We start from the raw sequence: 13,876 nt of genomic DNA on the forward strand, positions 1-13,876 counted from the left end.
AGTTGAGCCCATCCATGGCTACAGAAGATGAGCAGGTTAAGGATGATGCTAACACTTTTCCTAGGCCAATTATTCTAACCGTTCCATTTACAACTGGAGGATAATTGAGCTGGAAGCAACCTCAGGAGACCAACTGTTTTGGTCCCCTTCCTCTAGGCCACAGAAGGTTAACAAATCCAGGGTGTGTGCACTTTTCCAAAATATTTCCAAGGATGGAAGGTCCTCAACCTCCTTCAGACACCTGTTCTGGGATTTAGCCATCAAGAAGTTCTCCCCACCCAACTCAACTCACAGCTGTTGTGATTTAACCCCACTCTCTTGAAGCTAAATAAAGATGAATCTGTGAGAACCTTTAAATTCTGCCAAGGAGGGGGGCAAATGAGGGTCTACACCAGGCTTTCCGCTCCCCTTCACCCAAAATCCATTCTCCACATCTCAAAGTACAGTGCTCTGCACACAGTAAGTGCTCAATAAATATGATTGAATGAAACAAAAGAGCACTACATTCCTGATCAGTGGGATTGCAGCTGTTTCTGTTCCTATGACAGGGAGTGTGGGGTCGCCATCTTTTGGGGATGAGAGCTTATGTAGGGGATGAGGCAGGGGGCCAAGGGTAAGAAGTTGGGCTTAATTATGGACTTCTGTTTGCGCAGGACACAGATGGATGGGCTGGGGCAGGAAAAGTCCCTGCTTCCCACCCCAGGGCCTAAAGGATCCTGTCTCCTCTCCCTTCAGCATCAAGAATAAGATTCCCCCAGTGTGGCCTAGTGGCAAGAGCACAGTCTTGGGAGCCAGAGGGGGTGATTTTTAATCCTGGCTCTGTGCTTGTCTGCTCTATGACCTTGGAGAAGTCACTTCACTTCTCTGGGCCTCTGTTACCTCATCTGTAAAATGGGGATAAAGACTGTGAGCCCCACGTGGGACAACCTGCTTACCTTGTATCTACCCCAGCGCTTAGAACAGTGCTTGGAACATAGTAAGCACCTAACAAATACCATAATAATAATTATAGAACATGAGCTCATTGTAGATAGGAATTGTCTCTCTTGCTCTACTGTGCTTTCCTAAGTGCTTAGTACAGTGCTCTGCACATAGTGAGCATTTGATATATAAGATGGAATGAATGAGGAGGGTTCTCCCTCCCCTTCCCCATCACATCCTCCATCAGCAGTCATCACCACCTCGGCATCCTCCCAACCCTGTGAAGAGACAAGATGTTCAGGGAGATGGCTGGACGGGACACCCAGGGGAATTCTAATAATAATAATAATGATAATAATGTTGGTATTTGTTAAGCGCTAACTATGTGCCGAGCACTGTTCCAAGCGCCGGAGTAGACATAGGGGAATCACGTTGTCCCACGTGGGGCTCACAGTCTTAATCCCCATTTTACAGATGAGGGAACTGAGGCACAGAGAAGTTAAGTGACTTGCCCACAGTCACACAGCCACCAAGTGGTAGAGCTGGGATTCAAACTCATGAGCCCTGCCTCCAAAGCCCATGCTCTTTCCACTGAGCCACGCTGCTTCTAGACTGTAAGCCCACTGTGGGCAGGGATTGTCTCTATTTGTTGCTGCATTGTACTTCCCAAGCGCTTAGTCCAGTGCTCTGCACACAGGAAGCGCTCAATAAATACGAATGAATTAATTCCTTCTTGAGAGAAAGAGTGTTGGACTCTCTCAAGCGCTTAGTCCAGTGCTCTTCACACAGGAAACGCTCAGTAAATGGGATTGACTGCCTGATCGACCCTGCAAGCTCTCCTGGTCTCCCTCCGGGTGGAGGAGGTCACGGCCCCGCACACACTTACAGAGAAGCGCTTCTCCCGGGAGGCCGGACAGTCACCCGAGGTCCGGGCGGTGGGGTTTGTTGTAGGCGTCGCCGTGGCAACGGACCACACCACCGGAGCGGGGCGGGGGTGCGGGACCTCAGAGCAGGCCATGCGAGAGCTCCCTCCACCTCCAGCCGCTGCTAAATGGTACCTTCCAACCGTCCATGTCTGCTAAATCCCTTGCATTATATTCTTCCAAGCTCTTATAATAATAATAATGATGATGGTATTTATTAGGCGCTTACTATGTGCCAAGCACTGTTCTAAGCGCTGGATTCATTCATTCATTCACCCAATCGTATTTAGTAAGCACTTACTGTGTGCAGAGCACTGTACTATGTACGAAGCAACATGGTGCCGAGGATGAAGCATGGGCCCAGGAGCCAGAAGGTCATGGGTGCTAATTCTGACTCCCCCACTTGTCTGCCGTGTGACCTGGGTCAAGTCACTTCACTTATCAGGGCCCCAGTTAGCTCATCTGTGGTAATTGAGCCTTGAGCCCCATTGGGACAAGGGACTGTATGCAAGCCCATTGGCTTGTATCTACCTCAGTGCTTTGTACAGTGCCTGGCGGGTAGTAAGTGCTTAATACCATTATCACTGTTATTAGTATTATTATCAAGCATTTCAGAAAGTACAATGCGACAGTAAAGACTGCCAATCCCTGCCCACAAACAGCTCACAGTCTAATGGGGGGAGACAGACATCAATAGGGATAAAAAGACATCAGTACGAATAAATAAAATGACATATATGTGCAAAGGTGCTGAAAGGCTGGGGGGCAGGGAGAGCAGAGGGACCAGGTCAGGACAATGAAGAAGTAATGCAATGCAGAAGTGGGAGATGAGGAAAAGTGGGGCTTAGTCTGGGGAGGCCTCCTAGTACAGCCTCTTAACACTCTGTCATTTTATTTATTTGTATTTTCTAGGGATGAATACCATTGATTTACCCGTGACATCTGGGTGCCCTCCCCAGCTCTGGGCTGTCAGCTCGTTCTAGATAGGGAATTTGTCCGTTTATTGTTATACTGTACTCTCCCAAGTGCTTAGTTCAGTGTTCTGTACACAGTAAACACTCAATAAATACAATTGACTGAGTTGGGGTAGTGATTGGGTCCGGGGCAAGCCAAACCCTGACACTATGAAGCCTATGTGTGATAAGGTCACATTGCCCCATATGAGGGAATTGGGGGTGCTGTCAATGAGGTGCTCCCTATGACAGCATTGTGCCATGATGCCATCTCACTCGCTGTCTTGGCTGGGGATCCAGGGATGTTACTTTGACCTGCGTGGACTTGGGGGACAGACCCAGGACCTCAAAGTCCTGCAGAGAATGGGGTGGTGATTTTTCTGTCATGCAGGTAATATGCCACCAAAGCAAAAAAAAAAGGTTTGAACTCATTTCCTTTTCTTGTTCTCCAAGTAAGTGACTCCAAGAGTCACTATAAAAAGCAAAAATCTCCCCAAATTGTTCAACTCTGTTATAGTGTACTCTCCCAACTGCTTAGTATAGAAATAATAATAATTGTGGTATTTGTTTAGCACTTACTCTGTGCTAGGCACTGTACTAAGCATTGGGGTAGATATAAGAGAATCAGGTTGGACACAGTCCCTGTCCCACATGGGGCTCACAGCTCAATCCTCATTTTACAAATGGGGTAACTGAGGCCCAGAGATGTGAACCGCTTTGCCCAAGGTCTCACCGCAGTCAAACGGTGGAGTTGGAATTAGGCCCCACGACCTTCTGACTCCCAGGCCCGTGCACCATCCACTGTGTGCTCAACACCCATAAGCACTTGATAAAAACAATCCATATTTGCCAACGGGTGACACTAAGGAGAAGAATGCATTCAGTTAAACATGAATTTAACCAGGTACCCCAGCATCACTTGCTCAGTATACTTCTCCTTCATCTCCTGGTTCAGAAGTTAATTTCCCATGGGTTCTCCCCTCCCTGTTCCATGGGATGGGAGTGGAGGGAGATGGGGCTTACATCTCCATTACCTCACTTTTAAGCCAGAATTTGCAACTGCTAGAATGGGCTCCAGGCAGGAACCACTACTAGTCAGTGATCCCTCTGACTAGTTTCAACATGGACCCCTGGGGCAGGAGTCCATCCCTGCTCCCCTGATGCTTATAACCACCTTTTTTTTCCCATGGTGTTTGCTAAGTGCTTACTATGTATCAACCACTATTCTAAGCACTGGGACATTAATCAGGTGGGAGACAGTCCCTATATCACATCCAGCCCTGATCTCTCTCCCTCTCTTGCAGCCTTACATTTCTTCTTTCCCTCAGGACATCTCTACTTGGATTTCCTCCTGTTACCTCAAGCTTAACATGTCCAAAACACAACTCCTTATCTTCCCACCCAAACCCTGTACTCCCCCTGACTTTCCCATCACTGTAGACGGCTCCACCATTCTTCCTGCCTCAAAAGCCCAAAACCTTGGCATTGACCTTGACTCCTCTCTCTCATTCAACCCACATATTCAATTCATTACTAAATCCTGTTGGTCCCATCTTCACAACATTGCTAAAATCCACCCTTTCCTCTACATCCAAACTGGTACCATGTTACTTTAATCATTCATCCAATCTTGCCTGAATTACTGTATCAGCCTCCTTGCTGGCCCTCCCAGTCCCCTGTCTCGCCCCAGTCCAGTCCATACTTCACTCCGATGCCCGGATCATCTTTCTATAAAAAACATTCAGGACGTCACCCTCCTCCTCAAAAAACTCCAGTGGTTGCCCATCCACCTCCGTATCAAACAAAAACTCCTCTCCTTTGGCTTTAAAGCACTCCATCACCTTGCCCCTCCTACCTAACATCACTACTGTCCTTCTACAATCAGCCCACACACTTCGCTCCTCTAGTGCTAACCTCCTCACTGTGCCTCCATCTCATCTATTTCGCTGCTGATCCCTAGCTCACATCCTGTCTCTGGCTTGAACCACTCTCCCTTCTCAAATCCAACAGTGACTCTCCCCCACTTCAAAGCTTTATTGAAAGCATATCTCCGCCCAGAGGCCTTCCCAGATTAAACCCCTGCTTTCATCTTCTCCCACTCCCTTCTGTGTCACCTTTACTTGCTCCCTTTGTTCTTCTCCCCGCCCACCCAAACCCAAAGCACTTATACATATAGTTGTACATATCTGTAATGTATTTATTTGCATTGATGTCTATTTCCTCGCCTCTAGACTGAAAGCTCATTGTGGGCAGGGAATGTGTTTATTGTCATACTGTACTCTCCCAAGCGCTTAGCACAGTGCTCTACTCACAGTAAGTGCTCAATAAATATGATTAAATGAATGAATGAATGGGGTTCACAGACTAAGAGGGAGAAGAGCCTTTGAATCCCTATTTTACCATTGAGGAAACCAAGGCAGAGAGAAGTGAAGTTACTTGCCCAGGGTCACAGTGCAAGCAATTGGCAGAGGCAGATTTAGAACCCAGGTCTTCTGATTTTCAGGCCTGTGCTCTTTCCACTAGGCCGTGCTGCTTCTTAAGATGAATTGAGATTGTCCTAGCCCAAACCATGATAGGGATGAAACATGTAACCCTCAACTTCCTTCCCCTGAATTCCTGCCTTTGACAAGGAAGCCTATCTCCCACCCTCACTCCCACCTTCCCCTGGAAACAGTTCCCCAATACAGGAGTTTGTCTTAAGCAACAGCAACAATGGCAATCAGTCTATTTATTGAGAACCTGCTAAGTGCTATTCAGTTGTCCCTACTGCTCTTCTGCCTCTTATGTTTGAGCAAAACCAAATGTTTCAATGCTGTTAACAATGCAAGAGGATTATAGATGTCCCCAGAAGCACTTATTAGCTAGCCAGCACTGTGAAGTACTTCTCAAACCTCCTAGAGTAAAATGGAAAATAGACATATTCAGTTCTTTCAGCACAGAGAGCTTTACTATATGTTTCAGATAGAACACTTCTGGGGAATGTGGAAAACTTCTGACACTGCACGTCTATCTGGATGCCACGTGCTGAGATGTCAGAAGCAAATGGTTGAGTAGGGGCTTTCCTTAACATGGGAGTCATCAGAAAGGGATCCTGTGTTACAGGAGAACTGATTTTACTAGAACTGAGAAGCAGCAGTGGCCTAGTGGAAAGAGCATGAGCCTGGGAATCAGAGGTCCTGGGTCTCAAATTCAGTTCCAGTGCTTGTCTGCTGTATGACCTTGGGCATGTCATTTAATTTCTGTGTCTCAGTTCCCTCATCTGCAAAATGGGAATTCAGTAGCTGACCTCCCTCCTATTTAGACTAAGTAGCAAGTAGTTCCTACTTAGAACAAGTCCATTATTATGGGCCATTTGGGCCTGAACTTTTAACTACTATCCGTCCAATCATTCAGGCAATGGTATTTATTGAGCTCTTAAACTGTGCAGAACACTGTACTAAACATTTGGGAGTGTACAGCAAAACAGAGCTGGGAGACATTCCCTGCCCACAAGGAGCTCACAGCTTAGAGGGGGAAATAGACTTTAAAGCATAAAAAGGATATGTACATACCATTGTGTATCCAAATGCTGTGGGGCTGAGGGGCTTTGGGGGTGAGGAGTGGATATCAAGTGCTTAAAAGGTATTGATTTAAGCGCAATGCAGTAGAGAGAGTAGGGGAAAATGAGGGCTTGGTAGGGGAAGGTCTCTTGGAGGAGATGGGATTTTAATAAATCTTTGAGGGTGGAGAGAGTGGTAGTCTACCATTTACGAAGTGGGAGGGAGTTCCAGGCCAGAGGCAGGACATGGGCAAGGGGTTGGCTCAAGATAGATGAGATCGAGGTACAGTGAGTAGGTTGACATTAGAGGAGTAAAGTGCGCAGGCTGAGTTGAAGTGGGAGAACAGTGAGATAAGATAGGATGGGCCAGACTGACTGAGTGATTTAAAGCCAATGGTAAGGAATTTCTGTTTGATGCAGAGAGGGATGGGCAAAACACCGTGGCTCTTGAGGAATGGGGAGATGTGGGCTAAATATTTTTTTTAAATGACCTGGGCATCAAAGTGAAGTAAGGACTGAAGTGGGAAGAGACAGGAGGCAGGGAGATCAGCAAGGAGGCTGATACAGTAGTCAAAGCAGGAGAGAATGAGAGCTTGGATAAGCATGGTATCAATTTGGATGGAAAGGGAAACAGACTTTAGCAATTTAAAAAGGTAGAACTGACAGGATTTGAAGAGAGACTGAATATGTCAGTTGAAGGAGAGGGAGAGAGACAGAGAGACAGACAGAGAGAGAGACAGAGAGAGAGACATAATCACAATTTTTACAGTGGAGGAAACTGAGGCACAGAGAAGTTAAATAACTTACCCAGGTTTTCACAGCAACCATGTCACAAAACCAGGATTAGGACCCAGGTCTTCTGATTTTCAGGCCTGTGCTTTTCCCCCTAGGCCATGCTGTTTTTCCTCCCTGAATTGACAGCCCTTTTGCTGTAAATGTTAATTTGCATTAACATTTTCTAACATATAAAGGAATACAAATTACCACTTTTGAAAATATATATTATTCAAAAATAGAATTCAGGCTTGTGTTTCATTAAACATGGGTAATTACACATAGTGACCTTTTTAATTCATGTATGGAGAGAAATAGGCCATTTTCTAAGTTCCCTTGTTCCACTAATCCTAACTCAGGATCACGATCATTAACATAATTAAAAATTCACCAACCAAACATCCATGGCAAACCTGCATTTTCAGGGAGATGTTTTCTTTTGAATGGGGTCAACCTGGTGTTAGGGGCTGAAGATTTGCATTCTGACTAATCACTCAGGGTATCTCTCCTCTTAGGTTTTTTTGGCGATTATTCACACTCAGGATCTAAGGCAAGAAATAGCTGAAGCATAACCACCCCCTGCCTTGTGTGCACATTTCCCTTCTGGCTGGAGAAATTCCCTTCCTAGGGTCTGGCCAGAGCTCACCCTGAGGCTCTGTCCCCAACCATCACCGACTACCTCCAGGGCAAGGTTCTGCAGCTTCTGTTCCTGAGGCCAGGAATCCCATTGACCCTCCAGAGTAATGATGATGATAATCCCTGGCCTAAAGAAGCAGCATGGCCGAGTGGATAGAGCACGGGCCTGAGAGTCAGAAGGACCTGGGTCCTAATCCCAGCTCTGTCACCTGAGTGACCTTGGCCAAATCACTTCACTGGGCCTCAGTTACCTCATCTGAAAAATGGGGATTAAGACTGTGAGCGCTACGTGGGACAGGGACTGTGTCCGACCAGATTAACTTGTATCTATCCCAGCCCTTAGAACAGTACTTGGCACAAAGTGCCTAACAAGTGCCATAATTATAATTGTTATTATTTTTGCCAGAGCCTCAGCCCTAAGCAGAGAGCTGCAGCAACAAGGAAGGGGCGATGGTCTCCTTGCAGGCTGACTCACCAAGCCTGGCACATTGCAGATCCAGAGACTAAATCTGGAAAAGGAGCCAAAGGACCCAGCAGAGACCGGCCCATGGCCATTGACCGAGCTCTGGAAAACTGTAAGGAGAATGGGACGAGTTCAGGAAAAATACCTAGTCTCTGCCACTCTGCCTCCTGGGCTCTATGCATTCCAGCAAGCTAGCAGATGCCTAGCCCAGAGAATCAGAAAAGGAGGACACTCAGTAAATATTATTATTACTACTTCTGCTGCTAATCTTCACGATCAACCAATTAACCAATTAATCATATCTCAGAGCATTGTACTAAGTGCATGGGAGAATACAGTATAACATCTGGTAGACACGTTCCCTGCCCACAACAAGCTTACAGTCTACAGGACAGACTATCACTCTCCCCACATTTAGAGCCTGTATTGAAGGTGCATCAAGAGATCTTCCCTGACTACACCCTCATTTCCTATTCTCCCACTCCCTTCTGCATTGCTCTCCTACTTAGATTTGCTCCCTTTACTCACCCCTAACTCAGTCCCATGGCACTAACGTACATATCCATAATTTATTTTTATTAATGTCTGTCTCCACCTCAACTGTAAGCTATTGCGGGCAGGTAACATTTTTAACAACACCGTTATATTGCACTCACCCAAGCACTTAGTACAGCGCTCTGCACACAGTAAGTGCTCAATAAATATGAATAATTGATTAATTACTTCATTGCTACTGGTTAACGGGTAAGGAGGTGGAGCCTGGCTGAGATTCTGGGGTGACATGCTCTAGAGCCAGGGCCAAGTCTCAAGGACCATCTCTCCTGACCCTAACACAGGTCTGCCCCACTGGGTCTCTTGGTTCTCGGTTGGCAGTTAAAATAATCATAATTGTGGTATTTGTTAAGCACCTACTATGTGCCAGGCACCATTTTAAGCACTGGGAGAGATATGAGCAAATCAGATGAGGGAACTGAGGCATAGAGAAGTTCATTCATTCATTCAATCATATTTACTGAGTGCTTACTGTGTGCAGAGCACTGTACTAAGCACTTGGAAAGTACAGTTCAGCAACAAATAAAGACTATTCCTGCCCACAATAGGCTCACAGTCTAGAAGCAGGGAGAAGGAAGGTATAACGCCCTGGCAGCAGACAAGCGGAGGAGCCGGGATTTAGGACCTTCTGACTCCCAGGCCCGTGCTCTATCCAGGAAACCTTACTGCTTCTTTGAGAACAGAGGCAGTGGCTAGGGGGGCTGGGGAGTTAAAAGAGGAGGTCACGGAATGTGGGGAGAGGGAGGTCGAGGAACTATTCCTGTTTCTGCAACTGTAACCTCAGTCTGGCTGCTGGAATCCATGATGGATCCATTTGGGGGAAAGCTTGAAGAAAAAGTAACCAAAATTGCTATTCTCCAGGCTCGAGCTGAAACGCTCGTTAAAGGCAATACACAACTGAGAGGAAATCTTGTAAACTCAGGGAAGGAGCCTAACTACAGTAATTTAAGGTTAGTAAATTTCCCTAGGGCCCTGGATGGCTTGGCTGTGTTAGAAAAACTCTAAGATTGCCAGAACGAGTCTTGAAAACCTCCAGAAAGGCTGCGGCTGGCTGCCTCTGCTGGCAAGTGCAATCTCCTTGTAAGACTTGGGCTGTAAGGTTGTTGTGGGCAGGGATCATCTCTACCCACTCTATTGCATTATACTCTCCCGAGCACTTAGTACAGTGTTCTGCACATAGTATATAAATGATAAATTATTATTAATAATAATAATAACATTTAAGTGCTTACTCTGTGCCAGTCACTGTAGTAAGCACTGGGGTAAATTCAACCTAATCAGATTGGATTCACTTCCTGTCCCACAGAGTTGAAGTACTACCCTGGTTTTTGTTGTCTTGGGCTGGGGAAAATATCCACAAGTCTCAGACTGTTTTGTATTTATATCTGTATCTGCCAGTCTCCCATATTAACCCCCATTTTATTCATTCATTCAATCAATCATATTTATAGAGTGCTTACTGTGTGCAGAACGCTGTACTAAGAGCTTGGAAAGTACAATTCAGCAACAAAAACAAACCCGGTCCACAACAGGCTCAGTCTAGAAGTGGGGAGAAAAACATCAAAACAAGTAAACAGGCATCAATAGCATCAATATAAATAAATAAAATTAGATAATAATCTTGGTATTTATCTGCACATATATACATGCACACATCAGACAAGTAAAACAAACATTAATATAAATAGAATTATAGACGTACACATATATTCACAAGTGCTGTGGGGTTGGGGGTAGAGCAAAGTCAGAGCAATGGGGAGGAGGAGCTGAGGAAAAGGGGGCTTAATTTGGGAAGGCCTCCGGGAGGAGGTTCACCTTCAGTAGGGTTTTGAAGGGGGAAGTGTGCTAGTTTGGCAGATGTGAGGAGGGAGGGCATTCCAGGCCAGAGATAGGACATGGGCCAGGGGTCGACGGCGGGACAGGCAAGAACGAGGCACAGTGAGGAGGTTAGTGGTGAAAGATGGGCGGTGTGTGCGGGCCGGGCTGTAGAAGGAAAGAAGGGAGCCGAGGTAGGTGGAGGTAAGGGTATGGAGAGCTTTGAAGCCAATAGTGAGCAGTTTTTGCTTGATATAGAGGTTGATAGGCAACCACTGGAGATTTTTGAGGGGGGGTGACATGCCCAGAACATTTCTGGAGAAAGATAATCCAGGCAATCTACAGAGGAGGTAACTGATGTCACAAACCCCCAGCTCAAACCAACCAGGGCTTTTCTGGACTGGGGGAGCCTCCCTGAAGCAGAGTAAAGCCACACCACTGACCACAAAGGTTACTGTGGAAAGGGTTTTAACTTAGTTTTACCAACATGCAAGGGAGTGACATACATACTCTCACTCCCTCCACTAAGGGCCCAATACCAGCCTGCTGGTCAAGAGAGCCTGTTCTGCTGATGCTTCTTCTTTCTGCTTCCAAGTGCTACTCTCCTGATTAAAAGCTTACTCTTTTGCGTGCTTCTCTTCCAAGTGGCTATTTACGTGCTCCAGGGCTACTTCGATTCAAAAAGAGTGCCTTTTTATCTGCCTTAGGCGTCGCAGCTGGGCAGACACCTACCTTAAGTAGAGCTCAACAGCGGCCTTGCCCATGTCCTCCTTCTTCTTGTTTGCGGGGTCACAAACAGTCACTTAGAAGAGCCCAGACTTGGGAGTCAGAGGTCGTGGGTTCTAATTCCGACTCCACCACTTACTAGTCCGTGTAACTCTGGGCCAGCGTAGCTTAGCGGGGAAGCAGAGTGGCTTAGTAGGAAGAGCATGGGCTTGGGAGTTAGGGGATGTGTGGGTTCTCGTCTCGGCTGGGTTCTCATCTCGGCTGGGTTCTCGTCTCGGCTCTGCCACTTGACTGCTGTGTGAGCTTGGGCAATCCACTTAACTTCTCTGTCCCTCAGTTACTTCATTAAATTGGGGGTGAAGACTGTGAGCCCCTGGCGGGACAACCTGATTACCTTGTATTTACCCCCATGCTTAGAGAAGCCACACTGATTCTGGGAGAAAGCTCAGTGGAAAGAGCACGGGCTTGGGAGTCAGAGGTCATGGGTTCAAATCCCGCATCTGCCATTGTCAGCTGTGTGACTGTGGGCATCATTTCACTTCTCTGTGCCTCAGTTACCTCATCTGTAAAATGGGGATTAAGACTGTGAGCCTCACGTGAGACAACCTGACTGCCCTATATCTGTCCCAGCACTTAGAACAGTTCTCTGCACATAGTAAATGCTTGACAAATACCAACATTATTATTATATATGCGTATAACCATGACAACAAAGACCAGGCAAGAACTTCAACTCCTTACAACACGGCTGTAGAAGCACAGTGTAGCAACTTTTGCTGCTTGTGAGGAGGCAACCTGTTTACCAACTGTGCTGAATTGTACCTTCCAAGTGCTTAGTACAGTGCTCTGCACAGTAAGTGCTTAATTAATACCATTGATTGACTGATTGGTTACCACCCATCCCCATAGTACCACACTCTGGTGCCTCTCTCCAGCTCAAACTTGGCTCTGGTCCCAGGGCATCTGAAACTGCGGTGGCGCACCTCCTCCAAGAAGCCTTCCCAGCCTAACCCCCTCTTCCTCAGCTCCCCCTCCCTTCCGCATCACCTCAACTTTCTCCGTTTGCTCCCTCCCGCCCCACAGCACTTAGGTATGCAGCGTGGCTCAGTGGAAAGAGCCTGGGCTTCGGAGTCAGAGGTCATGAGTTCGACTCCTGGCTCTGCCACTTGTCAGCTGTGTGACTGTGGGCAAGTCACTTAACTTCTCTGTGCCTCAGTTCCCTCATCTGTAAAATGGGGATAAAAAGTGTGTGAGCCCCACGTGGTACAACCTGATTAACTCCCCCAGCGCTTAGAACGGTGCTCGGCACCTAGTAAGCGCTTAACAAATACCAACATTATTATGTATATATCTATAATTCTATTTATTTTATATTGATGTCTGTTTACTTGTTTTGATATCTTTCTTCCCACCCCCCAAGACTGTAAGCCCCTGTTGCCAGGGATTGTCTCTCTTTATTGCTGAATTGTGCTTTGCACGTGCTTAGTACAGCTCTCTGCACACAGTAAGGGCTCTGTAAATACGATTGAATGATTGATTGAATGAATGAATGAATGAAAGACCCCACCACATGGCTGGAGGGCAAGGGCAGCTCCCAGCCCCGCCCGCAGGCCCAGAGCCCCATCCCCAGGGCCCAAGCTCCAGCTCCAATAATAGTAGACTGTGAGCCCGTTTTGGGGTTGAGATTGTCTCTTATCTGTTGCCAAACTGTACTTTCCAAGCGCTTAGTACAGTGCTCGGCAAACAGTGAGCTCTCAATAAATACGATTGAATTAATGAGTAACAATAATGATTACAATGATATTTGTTCAGCACTTATGTGACGAGCCCTGTTTTAAGCGCTGGGTAATCAGGGTATTCAGGTTGTCCCACGTGGAACTCACAGTTTTAATCCCCATTTTACAGATGAGGGAATATTACTCCTCCTCCTCCTCCTTCTAATTATGGCATATGTTAAGCGCTTACTATGTGCCTAGCACTGTTCTAAGCGCTGGGGTAGATACAAGGTAATCAGGTTGACCCATATGGGGCTCACAGTCTTAATCCCCATTTTACAGATGAGGTAATACCATTACCACTACTAATAATAATTATGGTATATGCTAATAATAATAATTATGGTATATGTTAAGTGTTTACTATGTGCCAAACACTGTTCTAAGTGCTGGGGTAGATAGAAGGTAGTCAGGTTGAGCCACATGGGGCTCACAGTTTTAATCCCCTTTTTCAGATGAGGTAATACTGCTACTAACAGTAATAATAATTATGTTATATGTTAATAATAGTAATTATGGTATATGTTAAGCACTTACTATGTGCCAAGCACTGTTCTAAGCACTGAGGTAGATACAGGGTAATCAGGTTGTCTCACATGAGGCTCACCATCTTAATCCCCATTTTACAGATGAGGTAACTGAGTTCCAGAGAAGTGAAATAGTTTGTCCAAGGTCACCCAGCAGTCAAGTGGTGGGGTGGAATTAGAACCCACGACCTCTGACTCCCAAACTCGTGCTTTTACCACTAGGCCACGCTGTTTCTCGGCTTCTCCCAAGCTCCGCCCCCAGGCTACGAAACC

At 46.4% G+C, this 13,876-nt stretch overlaps 1 protein-coding gene across 5 annotated transcripts in view; it reads right to left on the reverse strand.

The window, feature by feature from the left end:
- The window catches only part of CFAP74 (cilia and flagella associated protein 74), a 118,058-nt gene extending 116,192 nt beyond the window's left edge, over window positions 1–1,866 (reverse strand). For all 5 annotated transcript variants that reach the window (XM_029064383.1, XM_029064382.1, XM_029064384.1 and 2 more), the window contains exon 1: window positions 1,808–1,866. The gene's annotated coding sequence lies outside the window, so the exon portion shown is untranslated. The remainder of the gene's footprint in view (window positions 1–1,807) is intronic.
- Between the last annotated feature and the right edge of the window lie 12,010 nt (window positions 1,867–13,876).

The sequence above is a fragment of the Ornithorhynchus anatinus genome, chromosome 5 (genome assembly GCF_004115215.2).
Source record: "Ornithorhynchus anatinus isolate Pmale09 chromosome 5, mOrnAna1.pri.v4, whole genome shotgun sequence".
Classification (NCBI taxonomy): Eukaryota; Metazoa; Chordata; class Mammalia; order Monotremata; family Ornithorhynchidae; genus Ornithorhynchus; species Ornithorhynchus anatinus.